We start from the raw sequence: 20,514 nt of genomic DNA on the forward strand, positions 1-20,514 counted from the left end.
CACCACTAGAGAGTTGGAAAATAGTTTCCTTTTGCTCCCTCAGATCCACTCTTTTCCACCCTGCTCTGTGCCACAGAAGGCTTTACAGACAGCATTAGTGGGCTCCCTTGCCCACTAGCTTCCAGTTGGATTTAGCCAATGAAAGGTCCTGGCAAGATACCCAAGGTCTCGAGGACAATGAAGTCAGGCTGTTTATCTCCCTGGCTCCTCCCAGGCCAGCTTGCCACAGATCAGCCATGGTCCTTGACTGGAGATCTCAGCTCCTGTCGGTAGCCCTTTCCTGCAACTATAACTTGCAGTTCTGAACACCATTTAGTCTCCTTGCTCCTTCAAGCCTAGAGGTAGTTAAGAGTGTTTTGCGGTTGCTAGCTCTATGGTGCTCCATGTTCCCCTGCTGATATCCCTTCACCCTAATCATACTCTTGTACATAGTCCTTTAATTAAACTCATTGTGCTTTGTCCTTTCTGCTATTAGATCCTGACCGATACAGTGCACATACATATCCTATATAGTGTAGGTCATGGAATCTAAATGCCATATAATTCTAATGGGCTAGGTCAATCTGTATTTGTTGGAATGAGTCAGAGTAGGATTCCTGAAGAAGGTGGACTTTCATCTGGTCCTCAAAAAATGGGCAGACTTCTCTTAAGCTGAAGAAAAAGCACTCCAGCTAAGGGAACAATGCTAATAAAGGCAGAGAAGTGGAAAGGAGCACTGCAGAAGAAGCAGCAGCTCCCAGACTAGAGATGGGAACTGAGGAGAACTAGAAAACAAGATGGTGGATAGGAGAGTGGGGCACGTCCTGGTCATGGGCTTCAGTGAAAACCAGACAGAATTTTCACTTGGATGGAAATTCACGTGGATGGATACAGGGACCACTGGAGATTTCTAAGCAGTGAGTTGACCTGAGGAAAGTGCTAAGCAAGGAAGGTAGATAAATTTAGCTGCAGAGTATTAGAGAGACTGGAATGAGAGAGAGGAGAGACAGAAAAGACCAATTTGGAGGTGGTTTCCAGAAGGAGCTAATGACGGTGCCACAGGGAGGCAGAGGTACATAATGCCTCTCTTGATGCTCTCCTTAGAGCCCAAGAGAGGAACCTTTGAAGTGAGGAGCAGCTAAAAGTAATGGAAGGGCCAGAAGTAATGGAAGGGCCAGATGTTTTCCTTGCTACCTTTGTGTTTCAGAAGCGTACACAATTTTTAAAGCTGCTTATCTAGGCATTTTGCAATCAAGCTCATTAAAATGATCAGCTAAAATAAGACATAAGTAAAAGATAACAGGTCATGAAAGCTTGGACTCCAGAAACATTCCCTTATTAGGTCTTTTCCCAGTGGCCTGTAGACAGGATTTATCCATCACTCAGAGAGACAATGAGGTATTATAAATGAATAAATAGTGTATACTGGAGCCCAGTTTTATTAACTGATGTTTCCTCTATGGAGAGAATTCATGTGCTGGCTTCTGACTGATATTGTGCACAAAATGTTAAAATTTAAACCAAAGGATGCATGCCATTAAAAGAAAATGCAAAAACATGAAGACACTCCTTTCATTATCTTGCTTTTAAAGAGATATTATGAAGAGATGAAGGAGAAGGACATTCAGGCAACCAACAGGATCTGGAATGATCCATGCCCCAGCCCACCAGGCAGCCCTGGGCACTGAGGTCCCATACACCTTGGAGGTATGAGCCAGTCCTGCATCTTTGGACCCTCTGGCTTCAGGCCTCTATAGGGATGGAGGCCAAGTCCAGGGATGCAACTTTGGGTCTCCCTCAGATATAGGTCTGATATAAGGAAAGTTCAGAAGAGTTTGATGCATTATGGCCCTGCTCATCAGGCAAACCCAAGAGATGCTAAACTGACTCTGGTTCTCCAAGACCTGGGTTAGACAGAAAGAATGCAGCAGGGGTCTAAAGCTAAGGGGCCCTCCCAAAGAGTAACAATGCCCTTGGTAACACTTTAGTGGCCTGAGTATCCTCAAAATAATAGCAAATTCTTATATAAGACACTTATGTATCTAGAGAGTCTGAGAGCTTTACCCATGTGAACTAATGTAATATTCACAATCATCCCGGGACAATTATTAGTCCCATTTTAGAGATGAGGAAACTGAAATGAGGTCACACAGTTAAGATGTGGCAAGGCAAGTACTCTGGCTCTAGAGCCTGTGCAGTTACTGCTTTCAGCCCCAGGTAAGAGCTTTGACCAGATCAAAATCATGATCACCTCAGTCCCATTCGTGCCACCTGTAATATGTCACGTCACAAAGCGAACTTTTCAGAGGAGCTCTTTATGTTTATATGATTGTTCAGCTCTCTGGTTATCCTCTTAATACCCAGGGCAAACTTACTTCATAAATGAGAATAGTGAGATGAAAAGAGCAAAGTGGCATCATGCCCAGAGCCACAGGTGGGAGTGGTGAGGGCATCAGGGTCAGAACCCAGGTTTTTCAACTACTGACACATTTTTCTTTTTGTTTTTCCCAAACCAAATTATTATAATCTTTCCTCCATGTCAGAGATGAAGGAATATTCTTAAAGGCACATGCCACATAATGGGCAAGTTTTGATGTGTTGGGACTTTGAGGGTAAGTTCTTAGTGTGGCTTCCTCAAGACTCATTTGAGTGTGGTCTTTAGTAAAAAGTTAACTTAGCCAGATTCACAAAAAAGTGCAAACACAAATTAATTATTTCTTCTCTATCCTGCTGTAGTAAACCAGCCCCTCTGACTCAAGCAAATGGAAAGAGGAAGAGCCTATGGCAGTAGAAGTGGGTCCTCTCAACCAACTGCTATCTCAGGGTGGCATCTAGACTAGCCTAGGTCCTTGGGAAACTGCTTTCCATACAGTCTTACATTTATGCATATGTACACTCTTAATCAAGTTAAAATCTGGGTTCACAATGCACTAGCTCATTAAGAGGGTGTAAACAATCAGTAGATAATCTAAGCCTCAAACCCACTTTTGTCTTCAATTGGCTTGGCAAAGGCAAGAGCAATCATTTTGGGGGATTGAACAATTTGGGCAAATGTTGTTTAAATAGCCCCAGACAATGTTTAACACTTTTGTATTCCAAAGTATCTTTGATGGAGTAAAGCCACTTTAAACATTATACGCTTATTATCTCTCGTAAGATGATATCAGACAGGCCTGTGGTTCATACAGCCATGTTCTCTAATGAAAGTTTTAAAATACAAAAAAAAAATTAAAGTCTGCAAGCGAGCACTTGTATTTAGCTTGTGTGTGGTGAATGGCCCTTGATTGGCATATCCAACTGGCGTGAATAATAAAAATTAGCCAAGAAATAATGAAAACCAATGGGCAGATAATAATGGATATAAATAGGAGATTAAGAGGGAACTTGTTAAATGGTTAGTAAAAAGAGGATTGTTTTTAGAGAAAGAGGAAAAATAGTCTTCTTATGACCTGGAAGGGACAAAAAAATGAAGCAGCTGGCAAGCTAGAGAGAGCAATGCTTTAAAAGAACAGCAAAAGAGAAATAAGTCATAGTGGAGGTACTAGTAAGAATGAAGAGCAAGAAAATGGGTGTGGAGAGAGAACAAGAATAAGGGGGGAATTATACAGAAAAAAAATGTATGGGGAAGAAGAGGAACATGATAAAATAAAATACAGGAGATGAGGCTAAGCATGAGATGAAGGTGAGAAAAGAAAGCACAGAAGTTGGACTAGAACGCTACAATCAAATGATTTTCTTATAATACATACGGTTATGCCTGGGGCTCACCTTATGTAAAGGTTCTTTCTTCTTCTTTGTCTGCCTCTTTCCATTTAGAGCTATTTGTGTTCTCCCTCTCACTGGGGTTGTTCCATTCCAGTCTGTTTTCCCTTCTCTCTCCTCTCATATCAATATTCTATTATCCTTCCTCTTTGCCTAATTCACAGTGATGATGAGCTTGCCAAACATTTCATAGAATCCATACTTTAGAGGAAAGAATTCCTAAATTGCTTTACCAAGCTCTGTGCTAAGAGTTTTGCCTAAACCATTTCCTTGAATCCTCACACAACCCAATGAGGCAGGTACATTATCATCCTGATTTTAGAGGCAAGAAAATGGAGGCTCTGAATGGTTAAGTGACTTGTTAGTAATGGGTAATGAACAGATTCAGGGAAATCTGATGCCAAACTCACTCTTACCTACCCAAAACAGACTGTATAATGCTGTGCGCCTGGAAGATGCCAGCACAGTTCCATCTGACCTAACAGTAGCACCTTCAGCTTCTGTGGTGGTACTTCTACACTCCCGTCAATGGCTGGACAGTGGAAAGGAAGAGGGATTCCCTCCATAGAGGTCCTGCCATCAACAGACTCAACCTGAGTAGAATCCAGGGTCTCTTCCTCTTTTGCTGTATGTCTGTTTCCATGGTGCTGTTTCCCAGCTCACCCCTTATTTTGCCTTCCCTTATGTGCCTATCTTTGTTGAACGGAATTGCTTCCACTAATTACTGAGCTATTAGGACAGCATCTGGGGGAGGAGGGGAAGCAAAACCCAGGGGACTCAGAGCAAAGAAACGCTCTATTAAATATGTGAGCTGGTATAGAATTACATATTTCTGATGTGATTCAGTCAAGTACCATCGTATTTGTAAATGGGAATGTTGGCTGATAATCTAACTTGGTAAAGAACCATTATCCAACATGAAAAAATTGCTGTCAAGTTCAGATCTTTGAAATTAACCAACAAGTGTCTCCAACATGGTATTTGGTGAGTTTTACCTCCTTGAGATATGAAAACTCAGCATAATCTTTCGATGAAAGCACCCCTTTATCTAAAGCTATTGTGGGTTGAGAACAGCTAGATCCCATTAGATGACTAAATATACATAACTCACAGTTATTAAACAAGAATAAAATAATACAATGACCCTCTTAAAAGAAATAATATTCTCTAACTTGCTAAGGCAATGGAAGAGAGAAAAGCACCTCCACTATTTTTTTCTAATAGAAGGAGTTTTGTATGGAACTAAGTAGTAGCAAAGGGCAGCGAAAGGCACCATTTATGAAGAGTAAGTCAGGGAGAAACACTAATATCCTGAAATCCTACAAGGTCTTACAAAGTGCCAGAGAAATCACTGAGAAGACACAGGGCTAGCTGCCACCTACACCAGAGCCCACAGCAGAATGAAAACTTCCTTATTTGTGAGAAGGACCAGATTTTCAACTGCAGCTTCCGACCTCAGGCTTATGTCTCCTAGCCTTATGTCAGCAAATCTCCTCAAATTTTTCAAAGGCAGGGCTGCTGAATATATGGGTAAATGACCCAGACACATTCATCATCTTCTTCCTGAGCCAAGCTCATCCAACCTCACTTTTTCCTCCATACCTTTCACACATCTTTTCCCTAGTCCTTAAATGTTTTCCTGAAAGGATTTGGAGTTATTTACATAATGGAGGTGTGGGTAAAGTTAACTAAAATTGTCCTTCCACTCTATAAATTCGAAGTCATTTTCTATTTTCATCTCAGGTAATATATGATTTTTAAAAATTCCCTAAAACAAACAAACAAACAAAAAAACAAAAAAAAACCCTGAGGACATTTTGATTGGTGGGACCATATGAAAAGTGATTTGAAGACTCTACCTGCACTCCTGCTCTTCTGGGAATTGGAGGTAGCAACAGGCAGAATTAATTGACATTCTCACATCTCCAGGTCAGCATCCCCTTTCCAGATTTCTGGAGCTTCTGCCATTACTTTGTGATCTTGCTCCCTCAGTTCCCTGCCCTTGTTAGAAAGGAAAAAAAAAGTCACTCACCTACCCTGTTAGCTGATAAGATTTTAAAATATTTCCCCACTCTGAGGATAACTGTTCTCTCAATTAATTAAAAAAAAAAAAAAAAAAAGAAGACTTTCCTTTCTCCCCCAAATCTATCTGTACGAGTAGAAATGAAGCCATCATAGTGCAAGAGTCTCTTAGGAAAGTTCCTTGGAAGATAGAACTCTTCCCAGATCCCTCTCAAACCTCAGCACCTGAACCAGGGGCCAGTGGCCTCATGAGGCCGTCCTAGTTTGGAGGCTGTCCCTGGATCCCAACGAATTGAGTTTAAGAATTCCCTTAATCTGTTCAATCGTCCAGTATTCTTGCTTTTCAAGGAAGATGTCTTTATAGAATGATGGAGAAGATGAGTTCTAGGAAAGACTATGAAGACTAACCTTAATCATAATGAAAATCTCTCCTTCTACTTGTCCCTTCCCATCAGAACCTATCCTTTCCTATCAGCCTACATATTTTCTGAAGCTGAACATCCTTAAAAAAAATTCTAGGAGAAACGTGCAATATATCAACGTATTTTGGAAGAAGTAGAGCATGACTCTGCCTCACTTTGCTTCATACTTAAGGTAGACTTAACTTTAATTTGAGATTTATGAAAAATAGTAACAAATTCATAACTTTGTTTTTTAAAAATCCCTAAAAGGTAAAGAATTATTTTTATGGTATTATTACTCTGTTTTCACTCTTTTGTATTTGACTGGTGGGACTTCATATCGAAACAGAAAATTCAGATCCCATACAAAAAAGAATGATTTCTCCTGTGTGGGAGAAATAATTGTCATAACTACCGTGTTTCCCGAAAATAAGACTTAGCCAGACAATCAGCTCTAATGTGTCTTTTGGAGCAAAAATTAATATAACACCCAATTTTATATTATATTATATAAGACCCGGTATTATATTATATTATATTATATTATATTATATTATATTATATTATATATTATGACCGGGTCTTATATTAATTTTTGCTCCAAAAGACGCATTAGAGCTGTTGTCCAGCTAGGTCTTATTTTCAGGGAAACATGGTATGTAGGGATTTAATGGCTCAATTCAGTCAATAATTAAAACTATTTGTATGTAAATAGCAAAGTTAGAAGTTTGGAGCTACAAACCAAAAGCACCTTGCACATGTGTTTTGTTTGGCTTACATAGTGCTTTGTGAAAATGTGAACTAAATACCAACATTTAAAAATCAGGAGGTTTAATGTAACTAACTAGATATCTAGTTTTCTGGAAATAAGACAAGATCTGGCTGCACTGTGCTCCCAGTCCTACCTGACAACGCGGGACCATCCCCCATTCCCATGGGAGGAAACCTGTGCTCTGCCTCTCACTGCAGTCCCCACCACTTCCTGTTATTGTACAAGTGTGTGCACAGAGGCTGGCTGTTCTCATTGAGGTTACCTGCCTCTCTCTAGCTGTCATTTGGATTTTCCCCCTCTGTTTTGAGTTTTGTACTTCCTGAAATTTCCTCGTGCCATCCTGTTGCTCCAGATTTATCTCTACGTTTCTTCCTTTTCATTTTTCACACTCCATTTCTTGGTGTTACTGCCATGCCTGGCAGAGGTCAATGGCAATTTGGGTATTCATGCTGATGCCTTTCCAACGAGTTTTGTGCAAAAATACATACCTGGCCCAAGAAACACCGTTTTGCCTCGTGCTTGAAAATCGAAGCAATTTACACTTAGTATCGAACAGGGGGAAGATCCTAAAAAACACTGCTTATCTGAGACCTAATTGCAGTGAAACCTGCACTGTTTTGCGCTTTGGTGACCTGTGCAGCTGCTGTAGGTGGGGTTAGCACTATTTGGGGATGGTTTCTACACAGTATAAGCACACAAGCTATAGTTTTATTTTTATTAGTGTGCTTTCTCTAAAAGTAGGGTTAAAGTTCTGAACTTACAGAAGTTCATAAACATATTTTATCTCAAGTAGTAATTCAAAAGTGTCAGTGCTATGGAAGCACTTAGCTGTTAGAAATATATTCAGCTCACAGAAGAATCATAAAGCAAACTGATTATTCAACATCACTGCTCAGATATCTAATGAATAGGTGTCTGTCATGCAGGGTGTCATGCAGGGTCTCTGGTCCCACTCCCCACCTAAGAACGCAGGACATGGTGAGGACAAAAAGGAACACCCACGGAGCCATAGATAGGGGAGTCATACCACTATAGCCTCGCTGGCAGCTGGGTTGGAGACACAGGAAGCAGGAGCCACACGATCCGCAACCTGTCGTCTACTTCTGTGCCAACCAATCTCACTTGCTAGCTGCAATCCGCTCTTGGTAGTTCAGCCACCATCTTCTTGCTAGCCCCCATTTGCTGCTAGCATAGCCACGGCAGTTATATTAGTGGCCAATGGTGCACTGGTTACAGCTGACGGCCAACAAGCCACACAGTTGATGGGCATCCAATCACAGTTGATGGCCATTTACTACCCGAGTGAGCACCTTTCCACATGACGGCGAGATCCTGGAAACTGCATTCCTGGCTCTGTCCCCACATTCCACCCCTACAGGGTCTCGCCTCACAATCTACGTGAAAATCATCTTCCGCGAGGGGCCCTGTGCGAGGATCCTGGAGGTAAATTCAATATCCTGGACATAGCCAGTCTTTGTGGGCACAGCCAGGCTCTCTGGGCACAGCCAGGGTTTCTCAGGGAACCACCAGTCCTTCTGGGCACAGCCAGACTTCCTCGGCTTCTTAGAGTACCACCAGTCTCCCTAGGCACAACTAGGGCCTCTCAGGGCACTGCCACTCTCTCTGGGCATAGCCAGACTTCCTGAACACAGCCAGGGTCTCTCAGGGCACCGCTACTATCTCTGGGCACAGCCAGACTTCTTGGACACAGCCAGGGCCTCTCAGGGTACCACCAGTCTTTCTGGGCACAGCTAGACTTCTTGGATACAGCCAGGGCCTCTCACATATTCTTGATGTTGGCCAGTTGAGACACAAAAGCAAACGTCTGCCAGTTCCATTACATGGTGGTAAGTTCCCAACCAAACAGTCAAGCGGCCCATCAAATCAGGGATGGAAGGCAATTCCCCATAGTCCACAGTTATCTATCTGCTAGGGCTGCGCATTGGCCCCACAACATGTGCACTCTCCGCAGGACGAGGGCTCCAAGTCCTCCCCAACCTGGGATGAGGGCCTCAGCAAGCACTTCCCAGCCCATAGGGCCGCAAGGACTTTTGCTTTCTCTGGCGTATGCTGGTTGGGGAACCGTTCACGTCTTCCCACCCCTCCAGGGGGGCCAGCTCTCCAGCAGCTGCTCCTCCTGGTCTTCCTGAAACTGAGTGTTCATACACACAAACTGCTCCACCGCCCTTCGGAGAGCTTTGGCTGGCACCGTACCCTGCTTGCTGCGCCATTTGTCATGCAGGGTGTCATGTGGGGTCTCTGGTCCTGCTCCCCACATAAGAACGCAGGACATGGTGAGTCCAAAAAGGAACACCCACGGAGGCATAGATAGGGGAGTCATACCATTATAGTCTCGCTGGCGGCTGGGTTGAAGACACAGGAAGCAGGAGCCACAGGATCCACAACCTGCCATCTACTTCTGTGCCAACCAACCTCACTTGCTAGCTGCAATCTGTCATGCTCACCACAATCCGTGCTTGGTAGCTCAGCCACCATCTTCTTGCTAGCCCCCATTTGCTGCTAGCATAGTCACAGCAGTTATATTAATGGCCAATGGCTCACTGGTTACAGCTGACAGCCAACTAGCCACAGCTGATGGCCCATCCAATCACAGTTGATGGCCATTTACTACCCAAGTGAGCACCTTTCCATGTGAGGGCGACAGCCTGGAAACTGCTCTCCTGACTCTGTCCCCACAGTATCTCAAACTTAACATGTGCAGTATTGTACATCTGATCTCCACCTCTCCAAAACTGTTTATTTCCTTTTGGTCCTTAACACAATGCTCCGCAAATGGCAACTCCAGACTTCCAGTTGCTCAGGTGAAAAACTTTGGAGTCATTCTTGATTTTTCTCCTGCTCTTACACCTCACAGCCTATCCATTTGCACATCCTGTTGGTTATACATCCCAAAATGTCCAGAATCCATCCACTTCTCACTACTACCACTAATATCAGCATAATCACAGGCACCGTTATCTCTCACCTGAATTACAGAAATAGCCTCTTACCCGGTCTCCCTTGTCCCTTTCAGTGTGTTCTGAACACAATAGCCGTAACGATCTCTTTCAAAGGTAAGTCACTCTTCTTGTCATTCCTCTTCTCAAAACTCCTCATTTCCCATTAGCCGAGAAAAAGCTGAAATCCTTAGAGTAGTCACAAGCTCCTATATGATTTGCATGCCTACCCTCATGTGTCTATATCTCTAAACTTACGTCCTGTTCCACCTGCCTTGCTCACTTTTCTGCAGTGACCCTGTTGCTGTTCCTCAAACACACCACACCTGCCCCACGTCAGAGCTGTTGTGTCTCGTGGGTCCTTGGCCTGGAATGCTCTTCTCCCAGAAAGCCCTCATCTCCTTGAGATCTTTGCTAAACCTTCTGGGTGAAGCCTGACCACTCTATTTAAAGAGATTTCTCTTTGTCGCATATGTATTTGATTCATTTTATCTTAGTTTCCTCCACAAGGAATATACTCCACGAGGTGTGCTGTATGAGGGCAGGGACTTTTGTCATCCTTTTTTCCACTGCTGTTTTTCAGTACCTAGCACAGTGCCTGAGACATAATCGTTCCTCAATAAATATTTGTGATGGGACTAGGGAGAAATGCCATCAGTGTGAACTTTTCCCTTTTCAGCATGAGAGTCTGCAAAGAAGAATGTACGCTTCCAATCATGAGCATATTTGTATGATCTTTAAAAGGATAGAAGCCAAAATAAAGACATGGCTTACATTTTCTGAATATGACCAGCAATTTCTGGCTTATCAAAGCTAATCCCTACTGCTGAATTCCAAACAGGAGGAACCTTAAGACCTGAACAAAGGAAAATTTACCATTTCAGATTAAGTCATCTTAAGGTGTAAAGAATTCAGTTTTGATATTATGGTCACTGCTTGCTTTTGTTAACTGCGTGGGGGATTCCAGTGCATCTTAAATAAGGTCCTTTGGGGAGGCATGTTTAGGGGCATGTTTCAGTTCCACTCTGTTACTTCAGTGGCATCATTGACGGCTGCATTTGCTTTCTTAAATTAATTAAGCAAGGGGACCGTTAGATTGAGGTGACGTGAATGTCTTATTAGCTACGTACATAAGTGAACCATAATCTTAGCATGTAAATCCCTCAAGGCTGAGAAATTGAAACCTAAGGACATCTAATCACAAACAGCTAACTATGCTTTTCCAAATAAAGCAGATGCGAAAGCTATAGCCAATCAGAAAATGTACTTGTTTTGCTTCTTCATCTTCTCTCTAAAAGTGCTTCCCTGAACTCCTGTTGGTGTTTTCCTAGCCATTTCCAATTTGGCACTGACTGAGTCAAACAAATTTTTGTTCAAATAAACTCTTAAAAAGTTTTTAAAGATTTTTATTAAAATATAGCTAACATACAGTATCATATTAGTTTCAGGTGTACACAATAGTTACTCAACATTTATATACTTAAAGAAGTGGTCATCATAAGTCCAGCCACTATCTGACACCATACCACACTATCACAATATTACTGACTATATTCCCCAGGCTGCATATTACATCCCCATAACTTAATTTGTTTGATACCTGGAAATTTGAAATTTTTATTCCCCTTCACCTTCCCCTTCCCCCTTTAATTTTTCAATTACAGTTGATATTCAATATTATTTTATATTAATTTCAAGAGTACAATATAGTGGTTAGAAATTTATATAATTTAAGAAGTGATCCCCCTGACTAGTCAAGTACCCACCTGGCACTATACATAGTTGTTACCATATCATTGACTATATTCCCTATGCTTTACTTTATATATCTGTGACTATTTTGTGACTACCAATTTTTACTTCTTAGTTCCTTCCCTTTTTTCACCCATCCCAACCCCCCTTCCATCTGGCAACCATCAATATGTTCTCTGTGTTTATGAGTTTGTTCCTGTTTTGTGTCTTTGTTCGTTTTGTTCTTTAGATTCCACATATAAGCAAAATCACATTTTCTCTGTCTTTAGCTGTCGGGCTTACTCCACTCAGCGCAATAGGCTCCAGGTCCATTCATGCCACCACAGATGGTGAGAACCCATTCCCTTCCATAGCTGAGCAATATTCCATTGTATATATATACCACCTACTCTTTATCCATTCATCTATTGACAACATCCAGGCTGCCTCCACATCTTGGCCATTGTAAACAATGCTGTAATGAACATATGGATGCACATGTCTCCTTGAAGTAGCGTTTTTGGGTTCTTTGAATAGTTATTCAGAAGTGGGATTACTGGGTTCTTCATTGTCTCTTCTTATATAACTTTGTGTTAAAGTCTGTTTTATCTGGTATAAGTATTGCTACCACAGCTTTTGTCTGTTTGTTTCCATTTTTATGAAATATATTTCCCCCATCCCTTTACTTTCAGTCGGTGTATGTCTTTCAATCTAAAGTGAGTCTCCTGTAGGCAACATATATAAGAGTTTTATTTTCTTATCCATTCAGCCTCCCTATCTTTGGATTGGCGCATTTAATCCATTTACATTTAAAGTAATTGTGGATAGATATGTACTTATTGCCATTTTATTATTTATATTTTTGGTGTGTGTGTGTGTGTGTGTCTTAAAGAAGTCCCTCTAACATTCTTTGTAATACTGGTTTGGTGGTGAGGAACTCCTTTAGCTTTTTCTTGTCTTGGAAGTTCTTTATCTGTCCTTTGATTTTAAATGATAGCTTTACTGGGTAGAGTACTCTTGGTTGTAGGTCCTGGTTTTTCAGAACTTTGAATATTTCCCACCTTCTGCCCTGCAAAGTTTTTGTTGGGAAATCAGCTGTTAGTCTTATGGGAGCTTCCTTGTAGGTAACTACCTGATTTTCTCTTGCTGCTTTTAAGATTCTCTCTCTGTCTTTAACCTTTGGCATTTTAATTATTATGTGTCTTTGTGTGGGGTTCTTTGGGTTCATCTTGTTTGGAGCTCTCCATTCTTCCTGGACTTTTATGTCTATATCCTTTGCTAGGTTAGGAAAGTTTTCAGTAATTATTTCTTCAAATAGGTTTTCAATTACTTGCTCTCTCTCTTCTCCTTCTGGTACCTCATGATGTGAATGTTGTTATGCTTGATGTTGTCCCAGAGGCCCCTTAAACTCCCCTCATTTTTTTTTTTTTATTCTTTTTGCTGTTCTATTTGGGTGTTTTCTGCTACCTTATCTTCTAAATTGCTGATTTGATCCTCTGCTTCATCTAATCTACTATTGATTCCTTCTAATGTATTCTTCATTTCAGTTATGTAGTCTTTATTTCTTACTGGTTCTTGTTTATATTTTCTATCTCCATTTTCATGCTTCTATCGCTTTGTTGAAGTTCTTCCAGAGATCATTGAGCATCCTTATAACCAGTGTTTGGAACTCTGCATCTGGTAGATTGCTTGTCTCCATTTTGTTTAGTTCTTTTTCTGGAGCTTTGTTCTGTTCTTTTAATCTGGGACATGTTCCTTTGTCTCCCCATTTAGCTGCCTCCCTCTGTTTGTTTCTATGTAGGGCTGCTATGCCTCCTGATCTTAGTAGAGTGATCTTATATAGTAGGTGTCCTGTGAGACCCAGTGGATCAGTCTACCTGGTCTCCAGAGCTGGGTGCTGCAGGTAGCTCCCTTGTGGGTTGTGTGCCCTCCTGCTGTAGTTGAGACTTGATTGTTGTTTGCACATCAGTGGGAGGGATTGACCCTCAGGCTGATTGGATGTGAGGACTGGCTGTAACTACGGTGGAGGAGCTGTTGTGTAGGGGCGACCCTACAGAGCAGGGTTTGCTTTAGTGGGGCTCTGGTGCCTGCCCAATTTGCTTTTGGGTGTGTCATCCTTGGAGGTGGCCAGGTGATGCTCCAGCACAGTCAAGCTGGCCATTGGGTATGCCAGCCATATGGCCTTATGGGAGGGTACCTGCTACAGGCCAATTTCAGCTGCAGTCCATGTCCTGCCCATGGATACATGGCATGAGCCACAAAGCAATCCAGAGATGGCCATCACCTGTGCTCTGCTTGGAGGTGTGAGAGGCCAAGCCACAAACCATGGCCAGCTGCCACTAGTGCTGGGCTTAGGGCTGCTCAGCCGGTGGTATAAGACAACCAAAGACAGATGCTGCTTGTTTGGGTTTTGTGAACCTTTGAAAGACTTTAGGAAAGTCTACAGCATGAGCCAAGGTAGGTCTTTTATACAGAAAAACTACTAGAAGGGGCTTGGGTGTGCCCAAAAATTGGGTGGGGCAGGGTCTCACGGACTCACTAGGGTGGGGCAGAGGAAAGGTGATAGTCAATTTGATGGAAACTCGGACAGGGCATCTGCATGCCTCTGCACGCAGGAAGGGGGCGGGCTCAACAACAACAACAAAATGGTTTCCGCCAGCTCCTCCGTCTGGGAGAAAGCTGCCCCTGCAACCCTCACCCTGCATCCAGACAATTCAGCTCCTCCCTGTTTGTCCTTGGCACCTTTCAAGCTGCTGCCTCAGCGCTGGAGCTCAGAGTGTGTGACTCCATCACTGAGTAAGTCTGTGCGTGGGCCCATGAAGAGGAGCACCTGGGAGTGCAGCCACCCTCCACCTCACTCAGCCATAATCTCCACTGGTTTTCACAGCCAGAAATTATGGGGACTTCTCTCCCTGGCACTGAAACCCTGGGCTGGGGAGTGGCTGGGATCCCTTGCTCCTCAGGGAAGGACCTCCACAGTGGAAATATCCCTCCCAATTTTTAATGGTCACATGTGTGTGTGGGACCAGCCTGTTCCACCTCTCTGCCCCTCCTACAAGTCTCAGGGTAGTTTCTTCTGTATGTCTGTAGTTGTAGGACTTCCGGTCAGCTAGACTTCAGGTGATTCTTAATAATGGTTGTTTTGTGGTTTAGTTGTAATTGATGTGGTTTTGAGAGGAAATGAACACAGCATTTACCTACTCCACCATCTTGACCAGAAATCTCTATACTCTTAAAAATTTTAATATGCGTCCGTTTATATTTTAAAAGTTCTAACACCTTAATGGGGGTTAAGATGTACAACTCGTAGGCTTATATTATTTAAATGCAGCATGATTGTTCTGAACTTCAATAATTATAACTGCAGGAAATAAGACAAAAAGCATAAAAGAAAAGCCTGCTACTTTAGCAGAAACAATTACAAAACAAAACAAAATGTACCCTATATTGACGCTCTCAAAGTTTCAGTTCACTGTTGATTTGTTAGGGTTAATTTAGACATGAGTGTGATCATTGTTCATTGTATATACCATCAGATGAGTTAAAATGGGATATGATCGATTTTCCAATAGTTTTATTAATTCTGAAATTAGTATTTACCAATTTCAGGGAATTTTTTTAATGCTGACTTTTCTTCAAGGCACTGTGAGACAAGTAAAACCGGGTAGATAATAATAGCTAATATTTATAAAGCTCTCACACTGTCCAGGCACTGTTCCAAGGGATCTACAGATATTAACTAAATACAATGCTATGAGATTGCACAGGAGTTAAAAGTTTTCCTCTACCCTCTTAGGGTCCCTGGCTGGGTCAGAAAATTTAACTAACAAAGAGGTTAACAGGAGAAAAGCATACAAATTTTATTACATTTTTACATGTACATGGCAGTCTTCATTAGAGAATGAAGACCTGAAGAAGTGACCAGAACAGGAACTTTCTATACCTTTTAGACAAAGAAATTATAAATTTGTGAATAATCGACAAGACAAAGGGGTTTGGGCTAGGGATATTAAATGGTGAAGAAGTCACTGGGAAAACAAGGTTTAGTTTAACATGGTTTGTTTGTACAGATTCTTGGCCCCAAATTCCCCATCTCTGGCGAAAGAATGTCTCCCTTCCTGGCACAGGGAGGACATCTTTCACCAGGGAGTTTCAGGACTTGATTCAGGAAAGAAGGGTGAAGAGGGAGAGGTAGGGTGACCTTCCTGCTTCTGCTGTCTTTTTAAATTTCTTCATCTTAAGATATTTAATATGCCAAGATGCCATATTTTGGGGTAGCATATCCTGAACTTCATCACTGTTATTACCTCCATTTTACAGATAAAAAACTAAGGCAAAAGGAGATTAAGTAACTGGTCTGAGGTCACAAATTTAGTTATTGGCAGCACTTGGTTTGGATCCAGGTAGTCTGACTCTAGAGTCCATGCTCTTACCCATTGTTATAAAAAAGAAAGAGAGAGCGTAATACTGTGGTATAATGAGAAATATATTTGGTCTTTGTCCCTGGTTCCTGGCAGAGCTCCTAAAATCCTTGGAATTCCCTGGGAGATAGGAGTGTCATTTGTTATTCAGAGCAAGCCCCTTTGGAGCACACCTGGTTTTATGCTAATGAAATGGCTTAGAGTCCTGGAAAAAGGGAAAGATCCAGTGATCAGGGAAAAGACCCTCTGGAAAGGGGGCGGTGGGGGCTTGAGAGCTTGAGATTAAGCTCTTAACCTGTGGGATCTGACGCTATCTTCAGGTACATAGTGTCATAATTGAGTTAAATGTGTAGGATACCCAGTAAGTGTCTGACACAAACTGGAGAATTACTCAGTGGTGTTGGAAAACACCCCAGAAATACAAAAACCAGAGCTCAAATAATTAAGTTATTTAGTCTTATTCTGCAGAAAGTACACGATAAAATCTGTCTCTTGCAGAATCAATAGCACTGTTTTGAATTTGACAAACTTTGAACAGATAGATTCAATTAAGAATGTAAAAAAATCTAACTTCAAGCAACAAAACCTCTTATGGAAATGTCTTTCATCTCCTCACCATCTCCAACTTTCTGATATGAAATCCCAGAAGTGATTGAATATCATGCAATATCAGAAAGGTGGTATAAGGGCATAACAGGATATTCTGCCCCAGAGATTTTTTTATTGAGGCCACTACCAGGAATCTTGCGACACAGTTGGACATATGGGGAGTGTCACTGGGGTAGCTCTTCACACCTCACCTACACCCATGGCAGTGTATGACACCGGTGACAGGGTGGCTATTATCCTTCCCAGGCAGAAAAGGCCAGCACTTTGTACAGCACATAGCTTTGCCTCTGTAAATTCTAGCCACATGTATCAAACATGCTTTCAGGAAACATCAACTTGCTTGTACTACACAGCAACATAGTCTCCCAACATTGCAAGTTGTCAGTGTATTCCTTTTCCTTCTCAGCCAGCTTTTTGAACATTTTGTTTAGTTTTTAATTTTAAGAACTAAAGAAAAATGCATGTCTTAAAATTGTTTAATGATTTAGAAAAAATAATTTTAAAAAGGAAAATAAAGAATTCATGTATCCTAAAATGATTTTCATATCTTTTTTAACATGAACATATTGCAATTGACTTTGGAAAACGAAAACACTTTTAATACCTCTGATTTTTATGCTTAAAACATTGTTTATCAAGCGGTTAACAAATTTTTTTCCTGGACACACCATTCTAATTTTCCCTAAAGCCCAAAGGAAGAGCATTTTAATTATAGCAAGTACTCATTAAATGCTTGTTTAAAACACCTTGAAAGTCAAAGGACATTGTGATCTTTCTAAGAAGTAAATCTGTCTGTGTTATACTCTGTTTCAATGTTTTCATGGCTCCCTACTGCTCTAGGATAAAGTCTAAATTCCTTAGCCTAGTATTTAGGGTAAGCAGGAGCCACATCATGCCAGACCTTTGAACATGCTAGCTCCTTCTCCTGGAATGCCTTTTGCATCCTCTCCCCATGTCCTTCCTCTGGCCTCTTCCTGCTTCAGGTCTCAGTTTGGCACATTCCGTCTTTCCTGACCAGTTAGGAAGACTGGGTTGGTTGCCCTCTTACATGTTACTAGTTTACACATTCCCTGAAGATAGAGATTATATTTTCACTGTCGTATTTAGCACAATGCTGATACACAGTCTATGACTGATAAATATTTGTCCAATCAATGAATAAATAACATGATGTATATTATGAAAAAGGGGACAGAAGACTAGATAAGGTCAGATACTTCTACATATCCAGTCAAATTCCATCCAAGGCACACTCTCCATCTGTATTTTCCCTTCAAAATGTTCTAAATTTATCCCACAAGAAGTGTTTGAAAGTTTACTCTTTGCCAGGTACTGTTCTAAGTCTTTGGGATACACGTAGATGAACAAAACAAAGATCCCTGCCTTATTGGAATTGTATATTCTAACAAGGACACTGCAGATAAACATAACAAATAAGTAACTATATATGATGTTAGGGGATCATTACTATGGGGAAAAAGTAGAGTAGGGTCAGGGGGATCAGAAGTGTGTGAAAACAGAGTCCAGGTTGCAATGTTAAGTAAGGGAGGTAAGTAAGCCTCACTGAGAGAGTCACATTTAAACAAGTATAAAAAAAGAGTAAGCAAGTGTCCCCATGAATGTCCAGGCGAAGAATGCCTAGCCAGAGAACAGGCAGTGCAAAGGCCAGACCTGAGGATGCTTAGCTTATTCTAGGAATAGCCCAGAGGCCAGAGTGGTTGGAGCAGAGTGAATGAGGAGGAGGGAGGGGAAGGTGAAGGCAGAGAGGAGATGGCAGAGGCTGGCATGCTGGGGCAAGGATGAAGAGCCTAAGTTCTGCTCCAGGTGAAATGGAGAGTCAGTGCAAGATTGTGGGAGAGGAGCAACATGACTTGGCTTACATTTTGAATATGCAAGCCCCATTTGGGGAACAAGCGCTATTTTAGTAAACAAGAAAATGGTCTCTCTTAATTGATATCCTTTCATATCCCTTGAACAATTTCTTGTGCAGCCAATTCTGTGCCAAAGGAAAAGTGTCATCCTGTAGGTCTGAATCTTTCTTACTTGGTATTTCTCAGTCAAGTTATCTTGGCACATAGGAACATTATGACTGGTGGCTAGGATTTTCCCAAAATTCACAGCCAAGTTGATTTTTAGAACACTGCCTTAAGATGAAATACAGAAAAATGTAATTTTAATTTTGGTGTTTTAAAAATATTATTTGAAAATCAGGAGTGATAAGAGTTCTTACAGCAAGGGACACAAGATTCATGATGCAGTATAAGAATTTATAATTACAGCTATATAAATGTCCTACGAAATGTTACAGTATCATTGAATCAAAAGTTCCTGTTGACTTTCGGAACAACAGTAACATTAGAGAAATCGTCACTTCTGGACCCTTGTCAGTTTTTCTTATATCAGAAGAGAATGTATAGGTTTCCTGGTTGAAGGCTGAGACTTCAGGACTCTCTTCCAACATGGCCCAAGACAACTCTCCAAATAAGGCCATAGCAATGAATCATAGACAAAGCTGCCTAAATTTTGACGCTTAGTTGAAAATCATCATCAAAACATTCAGCCAAAAGCCTTACCAAGGTTATGCTACCAAACAAAAGCTTGCTTTAGAAATCAACACTGAAGAGTCTAGAACCCAGATTTGATTTCAGAATTGAAGAGCTAGCCACCAAGTTCCAAGAAGGTCAGAACCTGAGGAGGACTTAGAAGCAAGCCAAGGCCAAGATCACCCTGAAGAGAAGATTCATATTAAGAAGACAGATGGTGTCATAGCAGCTACACCTCCTCCAATTCACGCACCCTCATCACAGCATTTACAAACCACCCTTATCCTGGGATTGATTCCAGAGAGCAACTTGCTAGGGAAGTTGGGGTTCCAGAGTCAAGAGTCCAAATTTGGTTTCAAAATCAAAGATCTAGATTCCATGTCCAGAGAAAGAAAAGAACTTGATGAGCCCTTAGAACAGAAACAAGACCAGAAACAAGATCTCGGAGATGACAGAGTTCAAGGTATAGAAACTACACAAAATGGCACCAATCTCACCAGCGACTGCCATTTCTTTGAAGCCAGAAGATGGACCCAGAGAGAAATTCAGTGTATTTGATGTCATCAGCCTGGGCTCCAAAACTGTCTCACTCATCCTGGGGTCATACCTTTCTAAGCATACTTTCAGCTTCTTCAGAAGCTGAGCCTTCTGGAGATGGTAAATGACTTCAGAAGGCAGACAGATACAGAGCACCACACAGCCCTACCCACAGAGACTGGCTCCACCATTCAGCAGATGTCAAGAAAAATGAAAATAAACATATTCATATCATTTTTAAAAAAGAGAGAATGTATACATTTATTGGAACTGGTCCTAGAAATGTTTTGACATCAGCCAAAAGGAAAAGTCACATAAAGGCTATTTTTAAGTAAACTAGAGAATATTTTACATAAGCAGACTATATAAATGGCTAATAAATCTGACAAAAAATATTTAACTGCACCAGTAATCAAAGAAATGCAAAGCGATCATGAGGTACTTAAATGAATTTCAAGGAGGAAAAGAAAAAAGGAAAAAGAAAGAGAGAATATGAGAATATTTGGGTGAGAATATACGAGTTTAGTGAAATATACTCTCCAACCGCTTGGGAGTGGGAACAGAGACATTCTCACACTGCCGATGAACAGAAAGCAATTGTGATACTGTGTGTTATAAATTTGAAAAAAGATCACATTTTTGACCTTGTACTTTCACTCCCGTGAAGCTTTGTTTAGGAAATGATGTCAGAAAAAAAAAGTTGAATTGTGGCTTTATTTAGAGAGAAATTGTAATTCCCAATAAAAGAAGGGTTAAACAAAATATTTTAAATCTGTATTA

At 41.3% G+C, this 20,514-nt stretch overlaps 1 pseudogene; it reads left to right on the top strand.

Annotated features, from left to right (window-relative positions):
- Nucleotides 1-1,626: 1,626 nt before the first annotated feature.
- LOC109456554 (double homeobox protein A) lies at nt 1,627-19,755 on the top strand (annotated as a pseudogene).
- Nucleotides 19,756-20,514: the final 759 nt, after the last annotated feature.

This window comes from Rhinolophus sinicus, linkage group LG02, assembly GCF_036562045.2.
Source record: "Rhinolophus sinicus isolate RSC01 linkage group LG02, ASM3656204v1, whole genome shotgun sequence".
Lineage (NCBI taxonomy): Eukaryota > Metazoa > Chordata > Mammalia > Chiroptera > Rhinolophidae > Rhinolophus > Rhinolophus sinicus.